General features: G+C 38.7%; 1 long non-coding RNA gene across 1 annotated transcript in view; it reads left to right on the forward strand.

The window, feature by feature from the left end:
• Positions 1 to 19,122: 19,122 nt before the first annotated feature.
• Positions 19,123 to 19,975, forward strand: part of LOC116597855 — a 31,438-nt gene continuing 30,585 nt past the window's right edge. Inside the window, exon 1 of the long non-coding RNA XR_004288813.1 lies at positions 19,123 to 19,564. This is a non-coding gene — a long non-coding RNA (uncharacterized LOC116597855). The remainder of the gene's footprint in view (positions 19,565 to 19,975) is intronic.

The raw sequence follows: 19,975 nt of genomic DNA on the forward strand, positions 1-19,975 counted from the left end.
ATAAATAAATAAATAAATCTTAAAAAAAAAAAAAAAAGGAAACTGCGGTCATTTATAGAGAAACAAAGACTTTTTTTTTTCTCTTAATACGTCTGAGTTTGTAACCTGAAAATGATACCAGGTCATTTATGCAGAGATCATTTCCCCTTTGTCTTTGTTTATCTTCCTTTTTCTAGATTGGTGATTCCCAAACTTGTCTACACATTAGTGATACCTGGGGAACTTAAAAAACTGCCAATGCCTATGTTCCATGCCCAGAGGTCATCATTTAAATTGTCTGGAGCGCAGCCCTGGCTTTGCAATTTTAAAAAGATCCTAGGTGGGACACTATAGTGATTTAGCAGGTTAAACTTCTGATTCTTAATTTCAGCTCAGGTCGTGATCTCAGGGTTGCTACACCAACCCCAAGCCCCGCATGGTAAGTGGGGGGCAGGGGGCATCCACTAGGCGCTCAACATGGACCCTGCTTGGGATTCTCTCTCCCTCCCTTACCCTCATGTATGTGCTCTCTCATGCTCTCTCTCAAAAACAAAAAACAAACAAACAAAAAAAAAAAAAACAAAAAAATCCTAGGTGATCCTAATGTGCAGGCATTGGTTTACTCTTACACAGAACACTTCAATTTCAGATTGATTATGGATTTAAAAACAAAAAGATTTATTTATTCATTTGGCAGAGAAAAAGAACAAGTGGGGGACAGAGGGTGAGAATCCTCAAGCAGACTCCCCATTGAGTGTGGACCCCAACACAGGGCTCAGTCCTACAACCCAGGAGATCATGAACTGAGCCGAAAGCAAGAGTTAGATGTGTAGCCAACTGAGCACCCCACCCCACCCCCACCAGGCACCGTGTTGTTTGCGGATTCTTAACATTCATATTGTTGCAAGCATTATTGCTGCTTCTGTCATCGCCCGTAGCTCTCCACCATCTACATTTCTCTTCACTGGACAGCAGCCCCCAGAGGACTGGAAGCTGCACCAGGGTGAGAGCCTTGCCATCCTTGCTGGGCATTGCTTTCCAGTGTCCAGTGTGGTTCGTGGCACGTAGAAGACATAGAAATAAATATTTATTGCATGAAGGAAGGAATGATAGGTCTTTGCCCCTTTCTTACTCATTGTACCCCACTCCCAGGACCTCTTGAACTAGAAAACTCTCTGGCGAAGAGCAGGAGCAACCATGTGAGGAAACAGATGCACATGTGCTCCTCAGCTGAACTTCTCAACATCACCAATTTGGAGATTTTGATCAAATGCCAAGTCTGTTGTCATAGCCTTAGAAGTCCTGAGAGGAGGAAAGTGCTGCCTTTTAATTTCTGTAATCAGTCAAGATCATTCTATGTAGAGTGAATAATTAGATATTTAGGAATGGTTTTTGTTAGGTTGGCTCAGTTCAGGGTTTCATGTCCTTATATTCCATATATTGATCTGCCTGTAGTGAAGTTCAATAAAATTGACATTTTATTGAATTTCACTGCGTCTCTAGATTATGTATTCTTGTTCAGGTGCCAGAAATTCGGTTGATCACAATAGCGAATTTTAAACTTTAAATTATCAAGTGCCAATCTAAAGGTGTGCTTTAGTTGTAACATTTTGTGCCAAATGCAGATAGTAATAATTTGAAGATGAATAAGTTTCAGAAGCTTTCTTCTTGAATATTTTTATTTTTATTTCTTCTTGAATATTTTTAAAAACATTTTGTGCCATATACTTTTCTCTCCGATGCTGCCTTAGCTGGGTATGAAGGAGGACTCTTGTGTTGAGCAGCAGGTGGTGTACGTAAGTGATAAGTCACCAAATTCTGCACCAGAAACCAATATTATACCATATGTTAACTAATGGGAATTTAAATAAAAACTTGGGAGAAAAAAGGGAAAGGCCGATTCATATTTTAAAAATTGGATGATGGACTTGATTCACCACTACCTGATCTGTACTTATCACTAGGAACACAGAGCTTAGGGCATGCGCAGACACAAAAATATGCCAAATCAAGGTGATTGGCAAGAAGAGAAGAAAAGCATATAAGCTTCTCTAGTTTTTTTTTTTTTTTAAATAAATCTGTTTGCTTTTTCTGCTGTCTCATTAAGTTGCCCAAACAGTTGGTGACTCTTTGAAGGCATCAGCTCTACTCTCCGCTGCCTGCCAAGCAGTGATCACCACAGTAGATTTTGTAAAATGTGAAAGCAAATGTTTTTCTGTTCCATAAAACTCTATCTTTTGACATTTATTACAAAAAGACAAAGTAATGACATGTGGAGTGACTCGCATAAGATCCTCAGTATGACACAAAATACAACAAGGAAAGTCTGTAAAAGCAGAAAGCCTACTTACCACTAATCTTTTAGAGTCAGTCACCATCTTTTTTGGACCCCAGATGCTTGGAATTGAGTTAATCATTATGCACGGTCTGGGATATACTGTCATTGTTCAAATAAGCAAGACCTTCTTGTATTTGTTTTAATAATATAAAGATGCCCATGAGTCTATAAGCTAACCCAAGAACCAGAATATTATGTTTCTCTTAAGTTTATATGTACACTCTTTTCTGACCCCCTTCACTTGCCTCAGAGGTAAACAATATCCCATATTTACTTATTATCCCTTTTTTTTTAAAGATTTTATATATTTATTTGACAGATCACAAGTAGGCAGAGAGGCAGGTGGGGGTGGGGGGCAAACAGGCTCCCTGCTGAGCAGAGAGCCCAGGGCAGGGCTCAATCCAAGACCCTGAGATGATGACTTGAGCCGAAGGCAGAGGCTTAACCCACTAAGCCATCCAGGTACCCTTGTAAAAATAGTTCTATTATATATACATAAGCAAAAATATATGCATATATCTGTACAATACATTGTTTGGTTTTGTTGAATTTGTTTCTTTTCAATGTGCACGTTTACTAAGATTCATCCTTGTTGTATCTGTAATTCATTGATCTTTAAATTTTGTTTTCATACAAACATACACCACACAACCATATACCAGAATTTATCCATTTTCCTGTGAGTGGACATTTGGAATTTTCAAAGCTTTTGCTTTTGAGAACTGTGGTGTAAGAGCTCTTTCATGTGGACCAGTCGGTCCACACATGCAAATATTTACCTTGCATATGTACCTTGGAAAGCACTTGCTGGCCAGTGGGTATACAAATGTTTGAATCTACAAGGTCTACAACTTTATAAACTATTTTCATAAAACTGAAACATAGTCTTATTCTCTAGTACTTGGTATTGTCAGACTTCTTATTTTTGCTGCATATAGAGGATGGAGAGCAAATCTTCCCAGGATTTTATCATTTGGAGATAGTGGACATAATCGATTTCCTGTGGGTCTTCTCAGCCTTTAACAGGCAACAGTTTTCATTGAGTCTCTTCGTCTGCAGCCTTGAGCAGTCTTTCACGCATTTAGGTATCAAGGTCAATTCTGAACAAACCCCAATACCTGGAGCCTCGCCAAAGTGGACCTCAGAAATTCCTTGCTTTGTCTTCTCCAGAAAAGTCCAAGTCTCCACCAGAGAAGCCTTTGTGCTAAACCTGTATGTGTCAGAAGAATTGGTTGCCACACTGTGTTCTCTTTTAGGTAGAAACAAATATCACGTATCCAAGTCTTCACATAGTATAGAGGAAGGAAAGAAAATCGGGGTTTCTGAAATACAGCTCAAAAGTGAGAGGGCAAGTGAAGCTAAGACCATGGGACTTCCGAGTCTTTATTTGGCTTTTCTGCTGACTTATGATCATAAAAGTCGCTGCTTAAAAAAATGCAGGTGGGGAAGAAATCAATGTCAGTCTTCTTAAAGTACCCTGAAAGGCTGGATGCAGAAATGGCTATCATTTATTATTTTTGTGTCAAGATAAATTAATGTAAGCTTTCTCTTTCTTATTTGAAGAAAGCACTGTGTTGTATTTTTATGTGTATATTTTTAATCTCCTGTATTTTATCATGTTTTGAAATCTTAACAAAAATTCTTCTGGCCAGGGAGAGACTGTCACCCCCCCCCCCACCTCCCCCACCCCCGCTAGCTAATTCCGAGCTAGCCCTACGCCCAGCAAGGGCAGGCCTTTGATATGCAAACCAACCAAACCCAGTCTGGAGCCAGACATCCTCTATCTGGCTCATAGTCCCAAGGCCAGGTACTGAGCAGCTGGAAAACCACCCCTATAGTCCTATGCCTGCTAAAACTATTCAAATTAGCCAATTCTAAACCGTTTACCTGCCCTGGCTTGCTTTTTCCACAGAAACCCCAATAAAGGCTGAGGCACAAGGTGTGCCCGCACTCGTGTCTTCTGCTTCCTGACCACCCTTGTGGGTGCCTCTGGTCTCTAGGATGTGAGAGTATAATCAACTTTGTCTTCCTGAGTCTCTCCTCTGTCTCTTCTTGTGGCTCTCCCTGACTGACCATATCATAAGAAGATACAAAACAAGTCAGAAATGTGGAAATGGAAAAGCTTAAATCTCAAGTGTAAGAGGGGAATCAGTGCAGGGTTCTGGGGTTGGGAGTCACTTTGCTGCCAGCAGCCCCAAATGTGTTTCCTAGACATTTGTTCAGCAGACCGTGAGCAGCTAAACCTGCCCCTAACTCCCAGCTCCTTGTCCACATGAATGCCACGTGTGGTGGTCTGTGGATGAAGGATGACAACTGTGTGCAGTAAAGAGAGAGGATGGAATTGCCTCAGAGTAACACTTCCTGTTAGGATTGGTCCTAGTTCACGAGCTACTCACTTGTAGAAAAGCATTATCATTGAAAAGGACAACTTGCAAACTTTGTTTTTCTTTTATTTAATAGGTTTCTTAGTTGTGTTTTTTGATTAAATGCTTTATTGACTCAACAGTCTTAACCTTGTTGAGTAGAGCAACTACACGTTTGAGAAAAATCTCATTATCTTACATATTATCTTACTCATTATCTTGCATGAGTGATTCTTTGGCATTCCCTTGGCTTGATGCAGAAGCCAGGACGTTTGGCTTCACAATGGACTTCCTTCCTCTTAGCCACGTCCAGAAATGCAAGCTCTTCAATTGAGCCACAGTTACTCCTTTCGGAGGTCTTAGGCTCTTACACATAAAAGGTTCTTACTAAGCGTTTGTTAAGGAAACAATAGAGTCATCAATTGTTCTGAGCCTATGTGATCTTTATTTTATTGTAATATTTTTCTGAACACTGGCATACTTGAAATTCAAATGGGAAAAAGATCCTGGCTTCTCTGTTGTAGAATGACAGCTATATGTTGGGTTTGTCCTGAAGCTACTTGTTACATACTGGTTGAGTTTTACTAGTAAGTAATAAAATCTATAATGTTAAAGAAATAATCTGCCGAGAAGTACACCTATCCCTGTATCTTCCTTTCAAATGGCATCGTGGCTACTCAGGATAGAATTCTAAAACTTTCATGGTGGTTATCTATTATAAATTTATTTGATTATTCACTTGAGGTATTGAAGAGATTATTTAGAGACTCTCAGTGGTTTTTTGTATGCTTTTTTTTTTTTTTTACATGTAGTTCAAATGGAATTTTATGTATTTAATAAAGGCATGTTTTGAAATTTTAAGAGCTATGCAAGTCAGGCAAAAAGCCACATTTATTAGTTCTTGGAGATCATTATAAAACTCAGACATAAAATTAATTTCTCAAGACACACAAAAGATAGAACTCCCTATAGCTTTTGTCAGATGTCAAAAAAGTGATATATTGTTCCTCCCTATGAAGTTGCTCCACCACCAGCAGGTTTTAGTTAACATTATTATGATAGTGAATGACCCTAAAGAGGGCTCCCTCCTTCATTTAAGGCTCCTTCCTAATAACCTACAGCTGTGTGAACACCATCAGCTGTGGGAGTTTCTGATGGGCACATTAAAAGTGTTGGTATGTCACTCCATATGGTTCTTACAGGCTTTATTTGACGAATCATAATATTCCATCAGTCCAGCTGTCAGTGGCCAATTCCTCAGCTGGGCTGCTGACTTGAACAATGACTCACCAGTCTTTACTTGTCTCTCATTGTTGCTACTAAAAAGCCAGGAGTCCTTTGTCTGCAGTGACAAAATGGAGAGGCAGGCCTTTCAATATGAAGCAGCTCCGTCTTTGAGTAGGACAGTCTTCTCAAACCTCAGTAAACTTTTGTTTTACACCCTAAGGTCCACTTGGTTGTGGGGTTACGAAGTACTTTGGAGAAGAAATTGTTATTGCCTCCACTGCAATAAGATTACATGAAAATGTAACCACACATTTGCAAAAAGAGGCCCCAAATGCAGCATTGGGTGCAAGTTTTAAAAGTGATCCTTTTTTGTTGGCTTATAATGGAGGTATTTAGCTTTCATACTTGTTTTCTGAAGAAAAGCAATGAACAACATATTTTACTATAAAACTTTAGAAAGAATTCATGAGATCATTACATCTTTTATTTGAGGAAACAAGGGCATTATTGACAAATAGCTAAAAACCCATAAGTTATATATAAAATTAAACAATTTAAAGGGAAGAAATGATAAATATGTAAAGCCTAATTCTGTAATGAGGTAAAACTTTTCTTTTTTAATCTTTTCTTTTGGTACTAAATCTTAATTTAGTCAATCTTATAGAGACTTAGCAATTTATTGTTTAAATTGTTAGAGGAAAATTACATGTTGATATTTACATGTGACCCTCGTTTTTGAATTTTAGACGTCTTTTTTTTTTTAAATTGGTGAATCCTACTATTTTAAGAAGTTTTGTAAAAAGGAAGTAGAATTCTAGATTAGAATGCCTGCCTTTGTATCTTTAGGTTTCTCTTATCTAAAAATTAATTTCATTTCTCTGTTTTTGTTTACCAGCTTTCGTAGCAGGAGGCAGAACACCACACTTACTCCAGGATATGAGGAACGTCTTTATAAATGTTTATAAATACTTTTCAGTAGTTCGAAGGCCTGTGCAAGTAAGGCTGAAACAAAAATGAGGAATCATTATTTCTATTTCATCAGTGAAGTAGTCCTAACTCTTCAAAATCCATTAAGGCCTATTTTTATAGAAACTCGAAACTAAGGACTCTAAGGAAATCAGTGGAACTTCATTTATCTAAAATTAATGGGCCCAGGTGCAACTGGAATTCCAGAGAAAGACTATCATTGGCATAACTCTCCACTCTCTCACAGCCTCTTTGCTTTCGTGCTGTCCTCGCATTGCGGAAGGTTCGTTTATACTGTGGTACCCCCTTACTACTGCCTGGAAATTCCCTACTCTGTCTTTCTTCATATACTTCATGTCTTCATTAAGGATAGGGATAACACAGGATTTCCTTTTTTTTTTCTTTTAGATTATTTATTTATCTGTCAGAGAGAGAGAGCATAGGCAGACAGAGAGGCAGGCAGAGGCAGAGGGAGAAGCAGGCTCCCCGCCGAGCAAGGAGCCCGACGCAGGACTGGATCCCACGACCCTGGGACCATGACCTGAGCCAAAGGCAGCCACTTAACCAACTGAGCCACCCAGGCGTCCCGACGCAGGATTTCTTAAGGGACATTTTTACTATACCTTGCAAACAAATGTCAATAATTGGGCACTCAAATCTTTTCCTACATGATGGAAGAAATGTATTAGTTGTTCTTTAAAATGCTCTCTCAAAGTTGGAAAGCAAGTAGGAAAAAGGTGCTTTATCACTTATTAAACTGGCTCACAAGAAGCATCAGGCGAGGCTGAAGGACCTGTCAGAGAAGTAGCTACCAGGTGGATGGGAGGGTTCAAGAATGAACCAACTCATCTTTCCTCCAGAAAGGTATTAGGGAAGGTAACTGTTAGTGGGAGATTGCATTTGAGGGCTGGGATGGTAGTTGGTAGGAAAGCAGACATCTGCTTCCATATCTGTGCAAAGAATCTATTTTGCATTTTGTAATGCTTCTTTTGGGGTAGGTTGGAGATAATATACTGATATATACTGAATGAAACAAGTATTAGGCACATAATAGATACTGTATAAAGTTGTAAGTGAGTAGAAAATGTATGGGCAAACTCGACTGGAACTGCATAAGGATAGAGTGTTAAATATAAACATTACATGAAAATATTTTATTAATTTTCCTTTTTTTTTCTTGGAAAGCACTATAGCAATTTTATAAGGACATGAAAGTGAGCAGATTTCAAGCTAATGCTTATAGATACATGAAAAAACAAAGAATATTAAAAGAAAAAGATTTTTTGTTTGAATTCTAAACTGTGACATAAGGAAATCTCATAGTTCACTCAACTAGAAGGGAGACAAAATAGTGTCCAGGCATTTCTTAATTGGAAATTTCTTTTTCTCAGCCCAAAAAGAAACTTTCCATCTGTTCTAGCATCTGCTTATTGTGGTTCAAGAATTTCTCCAATTTAACAAGTAGGTGTGACAATTGTGACATCTGGGGATTTTTTCTGAGGACACACAAAAAGAGTTTAGGTGGCTGGTAACTGGTTTCATAAGCTTTTCATAGACTTTTTTTTTATGTATACACAGAATTAAAATGGGTGATCGCATAGTACTTTTATAGTTCTTTTCTTGAAAAAAGAAGCTTTAAACTGGTGTATTATTAAAATTATACTTTTTGTTGTTGTTATTTGTGTGTTTTCACTCATTCATTGCAAGAAGAGCAGAAAAAAGTTTGCCTGATTGCAGGCCAGGAGGATTTGGGAGCTGTGACTTCCTGGTTTGTTAAGTGGGGCTAATCCCCTTGTGGCTTTTGGAAAGTGATACTCAATTTGCCCAGTGATAACAAAGTGCAAATTTAAATATCTGCCCATTCTGAAAATACTAGAATGCTGAAGAAGAAAATATATAAGAAATATAGTTGCTCTAGACTGAATGTTTGTGTCCCCCTCATATTTCCATGTTGAAACCCTAATGTCCAGTGTGATGGTATTACAGATGGTGCCTTTGAAAAGTTCTTAAGCCATGAAGGTGGAGCCCTCATGCATGGGATTAGTGCCTTATAAAAGTGGCTCCCAGGGAAATCTCTAGCCCTTCCTCCATGTGAGGACATCATGAGAAGGCACAGGCTATGAGCCAGGAAGCTGGCCTTCACTAGACCACAAGTATGCTGACACCAAGGTCTTGGGCTTCCCAGCCTTAAGAACTGTGAGAAATAATCTTATGATCTAGAAATTATTCAGTCTCTTGTATTTTGTTATAGTAGCCAGAATGGATTAAGACGACAATCTGTAGATGCAAGTGAAGACCATTACAATTGGACTTCTTCCATCTCTTCTGCCTTTTTTGGTAACTCTGAATTCTGAAGTTTTATAATTTCTTGCTCTCATTTGAGGGGGGAAAAAAAACCAACATGATCCAAAAAGTTTAGAGATTTCATATTTGGCTTGAATGTATAATTTTTTTTTACCTCTTAAAAATTATTTTTAGGGGCGCCTGGGTGGCTCAGTCAGTTAAGCATCTGTCTTTTGCTCAGGTCATGATCTTGGGGTCCTGGGATGGAGCCCTACATCGGGCTCCCTGCTCGGCCGGGAGTCTACTTCTCCCTCTCCCTCTGCCTCCTCCCCCCAAACCTCAACTCATGCGCTCTCTCTCTCTCTCTCAAATAAATAAAATCTTAAAAACATGTTTTTACTGTTCATGTTAAATTTATTATTTTTGTTTGTCTTTAGAGCTATGCAGTGTTTCCAATATTTCACTGTGCTTTTCAACAAGTGTCAGACACCCAGTGAAGCAAGGAGTTTTGTGCAATCATTATCTTTCTTTCACATCTGAAACTTGAAAAACTGAGAGTGTGACTATAATTGGTATTATACACTTAAAGCAAATGTTGCTTGGCCCTCTGACTGTAATGTATATTCCAGTTTGATTTGAAGTGATTTTCTGTAGTCTCACAGGTCATCCCAGTGTGGCTATCAGGGGTGGCTCCAAGGTGACCTGAGACTTTTGTGTTCCTGACCAGCCAACTGGTGTTTAGGCCATGACCAGAACTCATGAACCTTTCAGTCACTCAGAGTTATTTTGTGTGAAAGGATCCTTTTGTAGCCACACTTTCTTCTTTTGATTTGATTGGAATTATGTGAGTAATAGGAATGAGTTGATGTGTGGGAAAGGCTGAAAAAATGGAGGAATTCTGATGCAGAGCTGCCTAATGTAATATAAGGTGAGTAATAGTTGGCAGTTAATATTTCCTTACTAGGCCAAAGCATAAGTTTTCTTTCATATATTCCCCTAAAAGCAAAGAATATGAGAGACTTTTAAGTGGTCTCTCATATTTTGTTGACTTGTTAGAATCTTTATTTGCTATTCTGATTTATCTATAATGTTAAGGATTTTAACAGTCAGAAAAGGAGAAAGAAAAAAAACACATACATTACCACAAATATAGGAAGAAATGCTCAACCTAGGTTTAATTAGGACAACAAGACCACAGTGAGCTAACATTTTATACACAATAGACTGGAAAAAAATTTTAAAAATTAAAATTAAAAATTAAGCAGTCTTATAATATTAAGTGTTGGTGAGAATGTGGATCAGCTGGATTTCTCATTCATTGCTGGTAGGAATATAAATGGAAGATATTTTCATGTAACATTAATTGGGACCTCCCCTTGTAAATTAGAGCATTGCATACCATTTGACTCCACAATTCTACTCCTTGCTCATATACAGTCATATGTACCAGTAAACAGCAAATGTTTATGATAGCCCTCCACTGGAAACAACCTAATTGTGGCCCCCAAATGAATCAATGATAGTGTTGTGAGCCAAGGATAATAATTCTGCACAATGAATTGCATCCAAATTAAAAGACCAAATAAAACCGGAAAGACTACAAGCATCTGAAAAAGCATCTAAAACATAGAATATATGGGGACACCTGGGTGGCTCAGTTGGTTAAGCAGCTGCCTTTGGCTCAGGTCATGATCCCAGTGTCCTGGGATCGAGTCCCACATCAGGCTCCTTGCTCAGCGGGGAGCCTGCTTCTCCCTCTGTCTCTGCCTGCCTCTCTGTCTGCGTGTGCTTGCTCTCACTCACTCTCTCTCTGACAAATAAATAAATTAAAAAATATATATTAAAAAAAACCCATAGAATGTATGTAATTACTTGCTGAATAGATGAATGATTAAAGTCATTGATTCAGGGGTACTCTATGACTCTAGGTATTGATGAACATTTAAGAAGACTGACTAATTTTTCTCTGATGAGACAACAAATATTTATTAAGCGCTTCTTTACCAAATAATTTCTCATCACTTAATGATTCTATATTACATTAGTTTGTATTTTGCTGTGTAAAGTACTAAAATATCATCACCCTGCCCATTTTGTAACGAGAATCAGATTAAAGATTTCTAGAGGGCAAGGAGCACATTTCTGTTTCCTTTCTCTTTTGTTACAAAACGACATGGCGTGTGCCATCAGTAACTGCTTAGGACTTACTGGTGAAACAAAAATCCACTCAGATTTTTTTCCATTCCAAAAATATCTGTTTTGAAAAAAGACAAACCATGGCCAAAGCAAGATCTTTCAACGAGGCTAAGTGCTCTGAGACTTCAAGTGGCTTGACTGATTGATTGATTCATTGATTCATAGTATACAAGTAAGTGTGGTGGGGAGGAGAGGGGAAGAGGGAGAGAGAGAATCTTAAGCAGGCTAGAATCTGAGGTGGGGCTCAATATCGTGACCCTGTGGTCATAACCTGAGCCAAAATCAGGAGTCAGGTGCTTAACCAACTGAGCCACTCAGGATCCTCTAAAGTGGATACTTTAAAGAAAAGTTAAACATAAAAAAGAAAAGCTTAACCTATATGGTGAAATTGTGGCAATTATCTCTGTGCGTAGGAATATGTTTGTGACAAATACAAAGAAAATCTTATGTGGTAATATTGAGATATAATGAAATTCTTAGCACACAAGGCATCAATGATAGAAAAACACTGTGTATCTGATATTCATCCAATTAAGAACATGCTAAACAGTATGCTATGCTCATTATCTTGCAAAGAAAAATGGAATCCAGGAAGCTGTTGATATTTCAGTTCTAAGAGGTTATTTTTGTTGTTGTTGTTTAATCAAGTACTAATCAGGAGAGATGCACTTTATAACAAGAGAGCCAATTTATCTGACTTCAAAAATACCTAGGCAGTTAGCTTTAGATGATTATTCTTAGAAGTATGTTAGCCCATTTCCAATTAAACTGTACTTCCTGTTGTTATAGTGGTTACAAGAGGCACAAATTGAAAGAGAAAAGGAAAATACGCTTCCCCACCCTTTTCCTTCTACCCAGTTTATCACCAATTGAAACCCTCTGATACGCTAACTGATTCACAGGTATCAGAGGAGACTCTTTTGAGAGAAAGCAACAAAAATCCCAAACCAAAATAACTCATCCAGAAAGGGAGTTTATTGATTCATTAACTGAGTACTCTTTATCTGCTGTGACCAGGGTTTATAGCTAGTTATATTTCCTCTGGATTGACTCCATTTTAAAACAGGCTTTTTAGTAGTGGTTCTGTGTCTTGTCTAACAGGAAAGAGAACTACTGTCCTTCAAGAGTAGAGCAAAAACGAGGTTCTTGTAGGCTCCTATTGAGCCATCCCTTAATTACTGTGTCCAGGGAAAGAGAATTAGTTTAGTTTTATGATACATGCTTACCTCTTAGCTATGCGAGTAGGGGGTATCAGTTGACTGCAAATCCGTAGACTGAATGTAGAACAACCTGATATTTGGACAAAAATTTGTGTACTATTATCCAAGGTAACTATGCTAAATGTTGCCATTATCTATTACATTATACTCTTCAAGTTAATGGTACATCTTCTTATAGCTTAAAAACTATGAGCTATATATTTTCTTGGACATAGAGGTATGAGATATACCCAGCAAGATAGAACAATTTTTTTGTTTCTTGGTTGGTGAAAGAAAGTGCAAGCAACTTTTTTGCTAGGTGACTTACAGAGGGTCAATTTGGAGCTGTTTTTCTTATTTCTGAACCAATGTATGAGAATACTTTGTGGCTTGATAAAGTTTTCTCCAAAGAACCTTTGCAGTGCAGGCTTGGGGAAAACTGAAGTAAATTTGCATTGTCAAAGACTTCTTAGGGGGAAATAGAATCTTCCCATTCCAGTGGAGGTCACCTATCAGAACATCAGATAGATTGAAATGATTTCAAATAAGTTCCCCTGTGTCTCCAAAGGAAGATTTGCCCTGAGAGAAGACAGGTGTTTGACTGGCAAGCAGTAGGAAATCATGAAGCAAGATTTATTCCATACAGTCTGTGGCTGGAAGATCTCTCTTTCACAATGGGTGCACTGTGAAAGCAATGGCCCTTGACTGAAAGGGTAAAAGGAGACCTGGAACTTCAGAAACCTGTGCATGGTTCGGACCTCTGCAGCATGTGCGGCATCATTGGCGAGGGTAGAAAGGCTCAAATGATCCACTAGATAAGATCTGTTAAATGCAATAATTTTGTATGGCAGTGACAACAGAAATGACGATTGTTAGGGCTGGCGTGAAACTGGTCAGGCAGCCTGAGTGCCTGCCTTCTCTCCTCCTCCTTCAGTATTTCTCTTTCCCTCCGTCCCTTCCTCCTTGTCTCCCTCCTTGCCTCCTTCTCTTCCTTTGGTAATTCTGCTAACAACAAGTGGCTGAGAAATAGGGATGACCCCTTTGAGTTACACAAGCATCCATAGTTCTTGACAACTTGGTTAAAGGAAAAGGTTTCAAGAGGTAGCCATTGGATTTCCTTTTAAAATGGTCCTGTGAGGAATTGAGTGATTAATTTGAATATTAAAAAGATTTATGATCTTAATTATACCTCAAGCTCGTAATGCAGGCCACATTGATTTTACCAGAATAATTAAAAAAAAAGAAAAAAACCCCACAAAAATAAGACCCAAAACTTAGAGAGTATTTCCTAAGAATTCTGCTACTCCTCCTTCTTTCTAGCTTCCAAATCTGAGCAGGCTTCAAATTATCTTTAAAATAAATTATTCCCATACCATCAAGTGTGGGTGTGGGTATAACTAAAGAAAGAGTAAAACAGGGCGCCTGGGTGGCTCAGTGGGTTAAGCCGCTGCCTTCGGCTCAGGTCACGATCTCAGGGTCCTGGGATCAAGTCCTGCATCGGGCTCTCTGCTCAGCAGGGAGCCTGCTTCCTCCTCTTTCTCTCTCTGCCTGCTTCTCTGCCTACTTGTGATCTCTCTCTGTCAAATAAATAAATAAAATCTTTAAAAAAAAAGAAAGAGTAAAACAAGTGGAGGAGGGGAGGGGTTGTCATAATAAAGGAAAAACTGTACTCTAACATGGCCGACCAAACCAGTAAGGAAATTCTAGTCCCTGTCTCAGAGCCATTCTGGGTTCTTCTCTACCCTGTTTCCCACGCATGCCAAAAGTAGCAAGTATGTGGAAGTAGAAGGGTATAAATTATTCTCCCTGCCTGTGCTGGGGCTTAGACCTTTGGAGAACAGTCCCCTCTGAGTCCACCTGTGTTAAATAAAGCTCTGATCCTCCAAAGTCTCCAAGTACTGGTTGGTTCTTCTGTCAGAATCCAGTCCAGGTCCATGACAGTTGGTCAGCAGAAAAAAATGGGGGCCCAGGGAATGAAGAGTCAAGCACTGGCACTTCTCATTTCTGCAGAGGGAATGCTGCTCATGGAGCTGACAGATATCTTGGTGGGAGTATATTCTCAGTCAAGTTTCCTTAGCCAGATACCATTGAACAATCAAATCAAAGAGTTAGTTCCCTTCATTTTCAAATTCCATGTTCATAAAGCAAACTTACATGTTAGCTCTCCCTAGGAAAATCGTTCACTGAATAAAGTATATGTTCAGCTGGACTCTTTGGTGGTACAGAGGATGGCAACATTAAGCTGAGCTTTGAAAACACCAAATTCAAAATTAATAGAATGAGCACATTGGAAAATGTAAAAATAAATGAAGACAATTTCGTTCCCAGTTCAAACTAAAATGATTGATGGAAGGATGGCAGCTTTCTCACAAAGACTGTCAAAACTGTAAAAAGTTGATATTGGACTTTTATTCTTCATTTTTTGAGATATTCTTATGTGAGATGTGGGGTACACAGCACAGAACATGAGACTCATGTTTTCTGCCTGGTTCTGATCTGAGGGCTTCAAGAAGTCTTCCTTGGAGAAATAGCATGTGACCTGGGATATGGGAACATTAATGGTAGCAGAAGACAGTGGGGAAGATTTCTACATTGTATCAGTCAGGGTTTTGGATTACAAACAATAGAAGCCAACTAACTATCAGATTAAAAAACAAATCACTGAAAAAACATTGGTCGCAGAATCAATTGGGAGACTGGGAAATAGGATTAGAGAACAAGAATCCAAAATAAAAGTTAGACAATGGAAAATAGTCCAGAACACACCATGCTAATTTTTGCTTTAGATACTGTAACTGGTGCTGCTTGACCTGATATTTGTGCTGAGCTGTAAGTAAGCTGATCAGTACTGTGTCCTTGTTTCATTTCTATGGTTCAGAATCTGGCGGGAGCATCTGATTGGCCAAGTATGGTAGCCGTTTTCTGAGATGGGCTCCTATTGATGATTACTACTTGGTGTTCATCCTTTTGTGTAGTTCCCCTCCTTCCCACCCGCATCCCAATACCATATTAATGTTGATCTTTGTGACCAGTAGAATACAGAAGAAGTAATGTTATGTAATTTATGAGGCCAGATCATAAAAGAAAATGTCATTTCTGCCTTGTTCTCTCTTGGACCACTTGCATCAGAGGAAGCCAGCTGCCATATTCTGAGGGCACTTACACACTTCTCCTTTTGGAGAAGTACACATGGTGAGGAACTAAGACCTCCTGCCAAAAACAGCACCAACTAGTTGGCCATGTTTGTGAACTATCTTGGAAGCGGATCTTCCAGTCACAATTAAGATTCAGCTGATGCCTTGATTATAGCTTCATGAGAGATTAAGCTGGAATGCCCCAGCTAAGCTACTCCTAAATTCCTGTCCCACAGAAACCATGCAACATAATAAATGTTTATTTTGTTTTAAATTGCTAAATTTAATGCAAAAATAAGTCACTAATATACATGGATGATTCTTGTCTGGAAGAGAGAGAAGGCATCTCATTTAAGAGATGAGGAAATTGGGCGCCTGGGTGGCTCAGTGGGTTAAGCCGCTGCCTTCGGCTCAGGTCATGATCTCAGGGTCCTGGGATCGAGTCCCGCATCAGGCTCCCTGCTCGACAGGGGAGCCTGCTTCCCTTCCTCTCTCTCTGCCTGCCTCTCTGCCTACTTGTGATTTCTCTCTGTCAAATAAATAAATAAAATCTTTAAAAAAAAAAAAAAAGAGATGAGGAAATAACTCATTTAAAAAGTCTAAATTTTTTTCAAAATCACTTAGTAAATATTTGCATGGGCCTACCATATACCACTCACTGTTCTAAGTGCTTTACAGATATTAACTCGTGTCATTCTCCTAGTAACCCTGTGAAGTAGACACTCTGAATACCCTATTAGAGACTGAATTGTGTCTCCCCAAAACCGGTTATGTAGCAGCCCTAGCCTCCAGTGTGACTGTATTTGGAACCCCAAAGAAGTAATTACGGTTAAATGAGGTCATACCTGTGGGAATCCTAACACACTATGGTTGATGTCCTTTTAAGAAGAGAAAGAGCCACCAGGGATGTATAAGCACAGAGAAAGAGCCATCTGCCAGTCAAGGAGGGTAGGCCTCAGGAGGAACCAAGCCTACAAACACTTTCTTCTTAGACTTCCAACCTACAAATGAGAAAATAGCTTTCTGTTGTGCAAGCTATCCAGTCTGGGATGTCAGGTGTGGCAGTCTTAGCTAATACTAGTCAACATGATAGGTTGGTGTGACTTGGACTATTCTGATTGCTGCTTTGACTCTGCTGTTCATTATACCAATCACCCCCACTTTGCCTTTACTGGTTGAGGTTGTAAGTAAAGAAATTGAAGTAATCAGGGAAGTGACTAGTCTACAGTCACATAGTTAGGAATAGTAAATTGGGATTTGAACTTGCAAAATGAATCCACTGTACTGCACGTTAATCAATCCAGGCAAGAAGATTTTAACAGATACACTTTACCCTGTGAATTTTGTGTCCTGTACATTTTTTATTTGAAATTATTGACATAGATTCCAAATAAGCTTAAGAAGTTTTAAAGATTATTTTGGTCTCGGTGTTGGGAAAACTGGACAGCTATGTAAGAAAGAATGAAAATGGACCATTTTCTCACACCATACACAAAAATAAACTCAAAATGGATTAAGGACCTAAATGAGAGACCTGAAACTGTAAAAATCCAAGGAAAGAACACAGGCAGTAATTTCTTTGATGTTGGCCATAGCAACAATTTTTCTAGGTATGTCTCTTGAGGCAAGGGAAACAAAAGCAAAAATAAATTATTGGGACCACATCAAAATAAAAAGCTTCTGCACAGCAAAGGAAGTAATCAACAAATCCAAAAGATAACCTATGGAACAGGAGAAGATATTTGTAAATGACCTGTCCAATAAAGGGTTAGTATCCAAAATATATAAAGAGTTATACAGCTCACCATCAAAAAACCAAATAATCCAATTAAAAATGCACAGATGGCAGGAACAGATATTTCTCCAAATTAGACATACAGATGGCTAACAGACTCATGAAAAGATGCTCAGCATCACTAATCATCAGAGAAATGCAAATCAAAACCACAATGAGGTATCACCTCACACCTGTCAGAATGTCTAAAATCAAAAACACAAGAAACAATAAGTATTGGTGAGGCCGTGGAGAAAAAGGAACCCTCTTGCACTGTTGGTGGGAATGCAAACTGGTGCTGCCACAGTATCCCATAATTATGCTACTGAGTTATTTACCCAAAGAATATGCAAACACTAATTCAGAAAGACATATGTTCCCCTATGTTTATTGAAGCATTATTTACAATAGCCAAATTATGGAAGCAGCCTAAGTGTCCATGGACAGATGAATGGATAAAAAAGATGTGGTATATGTATATATATGATGGAGTATTACTTAGCCATAAAAAAGAATAAAGTCCTGCCATTTGCAACAACATGGATGGATCTAGAGAGTATAATGCTAGTAAGTAAAATAAGTGAGAGAAAGACAAATACAATGTGATTTCACTCATATGAAATTTAAGAAACAAAAAGAGACTAACCAAAGAACACTTTTTAAGTATAGAGAACAAACTATTGGTTACCAGAGGGGAGGTGGTGGGGGATACATGAAATAGGAGAAGGGGATTAAGAGTATATGGATCATGATGACCCCTGGGTAAAGTACAGCATTACTGAATCACTAAATTGTACACTTGAAATTAATATAACCTGTACGAGAATTTTAAAACTTGTTTTGGTCTTCATTGGAACAGAATAAAGATCCATTCTAAATTTTCTGGACTATTTGAAAAATGTCATTTATGACTAAATGTTTGCCTGGAATGCACTGAATAGTAAATAAGTTCTGACTGTCACTGTGTCCTTCTTCTTCACCCTCTCAAGCTTCCAAATGCCTGCAGCAACCTCTGATTGGCTGAGCCTTGATCATGGACCCAACACCTTTCTGCTAGTTAAATGCAGGACACTTTCTTAGCTATGTGGCAGGAAACTCTCATGTCATAGCTTAGATGGAGAAAGAATCCCCAATATTCTCTTGTGTTAACCCAAATGTAGTTCAAGATACCCTCAGTCCTTGCTTTGTACTAAGACACTCAGAACTTGCTTGGTTTTTCAGAACATACCTATTTTTTTCATACATTTGTGAGGTATTAATATTTTACTAAAACCTCTGTACAGAGGGCAGGATTCTCTTTGCCCAGAGTCTAGCAGAACCTTCATGTGATTGGTTTGCATCCTCAAAGTTGCTCTCCTTGCCATTAGTCTCAACTACCATTTTACCCCCTTCTCTTCCTTTCCATAGACCCTAAAAATCCCCTCTGCTGTCCTGATCATTTTTGTTCCATGCAGACTCCATTCAGCAAGACAAATGTCCTGTCTCTATTGGAGCAGCAACTACTATTGCAGACTCCACTGCCTGTAGTTAACACTAGTGTGGGAAGATTTGTGTAAAGAAAGAAGGAGTAGAGGAAGCCATTGATGGGCTGGGGCTGCCTGGCTTGCTTTAAAGATGCTCAGATTTAATGAAAAGCATATACACACTCTGTGAAACCACAAAGACACCTGTGCTAGCTAAAGAAAATATTTCTGTAAGCTGTGTTTAGTTGGTTTGCTGCTCCTTCAGTGTCCTCACCTACCTTAAATGACTTTTCCCAAAATATTCACCCCAGTAACAGGAAGCTGAGATAGTAGTGTATAATGAAGTAATGAGAGAAGTAATGTAGAAGTAATGAGAGAGTTGGATAGATCACCAGTGATGTCACGGCTTGTAGATAGAAAAACTGGTGAATTCATACTGAAATCACAAGAGTAAAATTTCAGCTCAAATCTGAAAACCAACTGTCTATTTTATAATTTCCCTGACAGCCTGCATCCTTATTCTGCACTTACTTTGCCACGTGTCATTGGGTTTTCTACTCTAGGACAACGTTCGAGGCTCTAACCCAGTGCCAGCTGATGGAGAGGCTTAAATTATAAAAGCAGAGCGACACGTGCAAATTGGTAAGGACCCGGAATTTTGGCAATTTTCTTCTTTTGCCAATTAGAGCATTGCCATTGTTTGAGCCACTTCACGGCCAAAATATGTTTCACACATATGTGAAACAAAGTAATCAAATCTTGGTGGGAGGTGGTATAGATTAACCTATTCTGTTTAGGTACCCCCCCATCCCCCCCACTCCCGCCAAGTAGTAGATTTTCAGTAAGAGATTTTGTAGCAGTTCTGTGTGTGGTGTTTTCAGAGAATGCTGTAACTGAATAAAGTATTAACGCACTTAAAGCTAAACATTGATGATGTGTAATGAACAATCTGCTAAATGCTAATATAATTTATCCTTTTTAAAATTTATAAACATGACATATTGCATGCACTTAGTGCTAATCTATTTTAGACATTCATTTGGTTTGACCTAT

The sequence above is a fragment of the Mustela erminea genome, chromosome 8 (assembly GCF_009829155.1).
Source record: "Mustela erminea isolate mMusErm1 chromosome 8, mMusErm1.Pri, whole genome shotgun sequence".
Lineage (NCBI taxonomy): Eukaryota > Metazoa > Chordata > Mammalia > Carnivora > Mustelidae > Mustela > Mustela erminea.